The 5,218-nt window shown below is 44.6% G+C and overlaps 1 protein-coding gene across 1 annotated transcript in view; it reads left to right on the forward strand.

The window, feature by feature from the left end:
- DARS1 (aspartyl-tRNA synthetase 1) overlaps positions 1–5,218 on the forward strand; it is a 1,211,452-nt gene that overhangs the window by 1,081,754 nt on the left and 124,480 nt on the right. The window lies entirely within an intron of this gene.

Consider the following 5,218-nt stretch of genomic DNA (forward strand, 5'->3'; position numbering starts at 1 on the left):
ATTCTGTGTCCTGCCCCCATTCCCTTTATCATTCTGTCCCTCACCCTCATCCCCACCCTTGTCTTCTCTTTCATTAAAATAGGCTCGGGTATCATTTTGATTTTTGTTTTGTTTTGTTTTTTTTGAGACGAGTCTCGCTCTGTCATCCAGGCTGGGGTGCAGTGGCACGATCTCGGCTCACTGCAAGCTCTGCCTCCCGGGTTCACGCCATTATCCTGCCTCAGCCTCCCGAGTAGCTGAGACTACAGGTACCCACCACCACGCTTGGCTAATTTTTTTGTATTTTTAGTAGAGACGGGGTTTCACTGTGTCAGCCAGCATGGTCTCGATCTGAACTCGTGATCAGCCCGCCTCGGCCTCCCAAAGTGCTGGGATTACAGGCATGAGCCACCGCACCTGGCCTCAGGTGTCATTTTTAGGGAACTTCCCATTTGACCCTACCCCACCACCCACTTCTACGCTTCTATAATAATCAGTTCATAACATCATCATTATAACTAAGATATTTCACATCCATTCACAAATTCCAGTGGATCTCAAATGTTTAGTGAGCAAAATATTCACTTGAGGGAGTTGGTAAAATACAGATTCACTTGCCCTGTGCAGATTTTGATTTAGCAATTGTGGGGTGGGCCCAGGAGGCAACATTTGTAAATAAAACCTTCCACAGTGATTCTGGGTTTTTTTAATGATTTGTTAATCTTTATTGAAGTATTTTAAAAATGTATATATTTAAGGCATTCGACATGGTGTTTTGACATAAGCATACCTTTATGATGATTACCACAATCAAGCTACTTTTTTGTATATGGTGAGAACACTGGTCTATTCTCTTAGCAAACTTCTAGTATCTAATACATGATTATTAACTAGAGTTACCATGCTGTATATTAGGTCTTCAGAATTTATTCATCTTATAACTGAAAGCTCGTGCCTTTTGACCAACAACTTCCCATTTCCCCCACCCCCGGGCAACCACTATTTCTCTTCTCTCAATTCAACTATTTAGATTTCACATATAAGTGCCATTATGCACTATTTGTCTTTCTGTGATCCCTAGTGATTCTGGTGCTGGTGTTCACCAACTACACTGAAGAACTTGACCTTGTTTACACTCCAAGCCCCTTGATGCTCAAGGCTATAAGCCATGTTTAATTTATCTTCATATCCCTGGTGCTGGTCCAGGACCTGACACAAGGAAAGTCCATACTTGATAATAGCTGTTGAAGGAATGGGTCCTGAAACATCTCCAACTGAGAAGGCCAATTAAGGCCTGGCATAGTGGCTCACGCCTGTAATCCCCCAGCACTTTGGGAGGCTGAAGTGGGAAGATTGCTTAAGCCCAGGAGTTTAAGACCAGTCTGAGCAACATAGTGAGACCCCCCCTCTTCTCTATTAAATATTTTTAAAAATTAGCCAGGTGGGCCGGGCGGAGTGGCTCACACCTGTAATCCCAGCACTTTGGGAGGCTGAGGCAGGTGGATCATGAGGTCAAGAGATCAAGGCCATCCTGTTCAACATGGTGAAACCCCACCTCTACTGAAAATATAAAAATTAGCTGGGCGTGATGGCACACACCTGTAATCCCAGCTACTCAGGAGGCTGAGGCAGGAGAATCACTTAAACTCGGGAGGTGGAGGTTGCAGTAAGCCAAGATTGCACCACTGCACTCCAGCCTGGCAACAGGGTGAGACTCTGTCTCAAAAAAAAAAAGAAAAAAAATAGCCAGGTGTGGTGGCATGTGCCTTTGGTCCCAGCTACTTGGGAGGCTGGGGTGGGAGGCTTGTTTGACCCCAGAAGGTCAAGACTGCAGTGTGCCTTGATTGCACCACTGCACTCTAGCCCAGGTGACAGAGTGAGACCTTGTCTCAAAAAAAAAAAAAAAAGTTGATTGAGATGTCAAAGTCTTAAATGTGGAGTAGTTGAGAATGTGAGAGAAGGAAAGGAAACTAGAAAGCAGGGGTGATGGAAAATTCCTAAAATCAAATTTCCATTTGTTTCACATTTTGTCAAGGAACACTGCACCAGTCCCTCCTTCACTTTCAGCATCAACCCACTACTGAGCTTCCCTTGGCCCACCATGCCCAGGGTTACACCAATTAGCTACCTGTGAGCTTTTATATCATCTTCCTACCATAGACCACACCCTCCTAGTATTGCAGTCGGGAAGTAGGTGCGCTTTAAGCGCCCCCTTGTACTGTCTCAGCGTCCTTTTTTTTTTTTTAGCTTTATTGAAGTATAATTGATATACCGAAGTGTGCACACATTGAATGTATACATCTTGATGAGTTTGGACATATGCGTATACCTATGATATTATCATCACAACCAACGCATGTAATATTTCCATCATCTCCAAAAATTTCCTTGTGTTTGTTATTATTATTATTTTGTAAGAACACTTGCAATGAGATCTGTCCAATTAACACATTTTAAAGTGCACAATATAGTGTTGTTAGCTACAGTCACTAAGTTGTATAGCAGGTCTAGATCTTAATCATCATCCATTCTTAGTGACTGGTAGTGCCCAGCCTGAGATAAAATGTTTAAGAGCCCAATTTGAAGGAAAGCAAGGAGTGGGTCTCATATCATACTATTTTTGAACAAATATAAAGGAAAGTTTGTATTCACACAACTAGTAAAATCTGGGAAAGAATATAGATCCTGGTTTGTAAATCAAAGTCTTGTGTATGCTGTTTGGCATAGATGTTAGCCAGATTAGAAAACAAAAAGACTGTGTGTGTGTGTGTGTGTGTGTGCTTGTGTGTGTGTGTAGTTAAAAATGAGCTGGCCAACAATTTTTTAGTTTCCTATTGGAGCAAAAAGAGTTTAATTCTTTGTTCCAGTGTTTCCCATCCTGGTTCAGTGGGAGCTGAAACTGTTCGCCTAACCCTCAGGGTCAAAGAGTTCTGTGTAATTGGAATGCTATTTTGTTTTCAGGCTGTTTGATGTTAATGGCTTGATTACCAATACAGTGGTGTAGCAAGGAGTTTCATTTGGGAGGTCTTAGTACCATATGTCAACAAATAACAAGAAAAACATTCCTGCATGTCTCCAAAACACACACACACACACACACACACACACACACACACCCCCAAATCCTGATTTACTCCCCTCCCCACAACAAATCTCTTTCTAAACATTCCATCTAAGAAGCTTTCCACTTAAATACTTTTTTTAAACCAGCTTTTTATTTTGGAATAATCTTAGATAACAGAAAGTTGCAAGGGAAGTACAGAGAGTTTTTGTATATCCTGCATCAATTTCTCCTAATGTTAACATTTTACATAACTTTGGTTCATTTGTTCAAACCAGGGAATGACAAGCTGTAGCAGCCTGTAGGCCAAATCCAGCCCACTGTCTGTTTTTGTAGGGCCTACAAAGAGTATTAAATGTTTAATGGTTAAACAATCAAAAGAAGACTAATACGTCATAGCATGTGAAACTTACATGAAACTGAAATTTCAGTGCCCATAAATAAAATTTTAGCCAAACAAGTTGGCTCACGCCTGTAATCCCACCACTTTAGGAGACTGAGGCAGGAGGATGACTTGAGGCCAGGAGTTTGAGATCAACCTGGGCAACACAGTGAGACTCTATCTTTACCAAAAAAAATTGTTTAAATTAGCCAGGCAGTGAAGTGTGCCTGTCGTCCTACCTATTTTGGAGACTGAGGCAAGAGGACTGCTGGAGCCCAGGAGTTCAAGACTGCAGTGAGCTCTGCCATTCCACTCCAGCCTGGGCAACAGAGAAAGACTCTGTCTCAAAAAAATAATAATGATAAATTTAAAAATAAACTTTTATTAAAATAGAAACATGCTCATTCCTTTATATATGTATCTGGTTGCTTTAGCTCTACAGTGGCCCAGTTGAGTAGTTGCACAGAGACCATCTGGACCACAAGCCCCAGATTCTCTCCTCTGCTCCTTTACAGAAAAAGCTTGCTGACTCGGGATCTAAACTAAGAAATTAACGTTGTTACATTACTATTAACCAAAGGACAGGCTTTATAGCACCAGTGTTTCCAGTTTCACGATGCAATCCAGGAACCACACTACATTTAACAAATGTATTTTTGCATGGTGAGCCTCTGCCTGTTTATCCACCAGGTGCATGGTAGGTCCTACTTTGGAAAATTTTCCTGACTCACAAATGAATTTCAGCTGGCCACTTGAACAAGGTTTGTTTTTGTTATTTGTCTGGAGTTATTTACGTCTTTCACACAATAGGCAGACAATGGAATACAACATCTGGGCTAGGAATGCTGTGCGAACTTGAAGATGGAGGAAGAGCTGTATTTGTTCAAGCAGTTCATGCGCTAGGCTAAGAGAGCGCACCAACTCAGGGCCTTGAGAAAAGGGGGTTCCCAATGTTCCCCCTCGCACGGTGTGAGGCCTTCTCCTGATCCCACGCAATCCCTGCCTCAGCTCGCTGTCCTTTGTTTCCTGTTCCCCGGACCCGGCCTGTGAACCACGCCGCTCTGCCTTTCAACCCGGCTGCCGCGGCTTTCGGCGCGCTCTGCAGGCGGGATCGGGCGGCGTCCAGTTGCCGGGCAACGGCCTGACAGGCAGCTCACGTTGCCGCCAGGGCCAAGACACATCCGCACCAGCCAGTCTGCACCGCGAGCCTGTGGCCTGATTTCTCCCCCTCCATTGTTGTCGCTAACACAAAAGGCTACAACTCCAGTGTGGTCACTGGGCCTGCGTTGAATTACACGCCAGGCCATTCTTCGGGCCGGAGCCTCTGTGGGCTGGGATGTGTCCCCTCCCAGGGCCAGAACGCTGGGCCTCGCCAGCCTTTACGAGTTGTCTCCCTCCCTCCGCCACTTCCACCCACCTACCGCCTTTGTTCCTTTCAGTTGGCAGCCAGGCCCTCGCTTGCCTTTTGGCGGCTATGAGATCACTGGCGGCGGGCTTGGGCAGTCCTTCCCACCCGCTCCCCTCACTTTCAAATTAAGCACTGCACATAAAATCCCAGGCCTATTCAGTCATCTCTTCTTATCTCTTTCTCAACCATCTCCCCAACCCCCATCCCTCTCTCTCAAGTTTCTAAGGCTGCCGTTGCTAGGGAACTCAAACCTGAGGGCTGAAGGGAAGTTTTTCTATGGTGTCTGCTAAACTCCCAAAACTCAGCGGGAGGAGGCAGCACGAAGTCTTTGGGATTCCCCAAACGCTGAAGAGAGTTACATGTAACTCACCACCCGCTACCCCATAAC

The sequence above is a fragment of the Macaca thibetana genome, chromosome 12 (genome assembly GCF_024542745.1).
Source record: "Macaca thibetana thibetana isolate TM-01 chromosome 12, ASM2454274v1, whole genome shotgun sequence".
Classification (NCBI taxonomy): Eukaryota; Metazoa; Chordata; class Mammalia; order Primates; family Cercopithecidae; genus Macaca; species Macaca thibetana.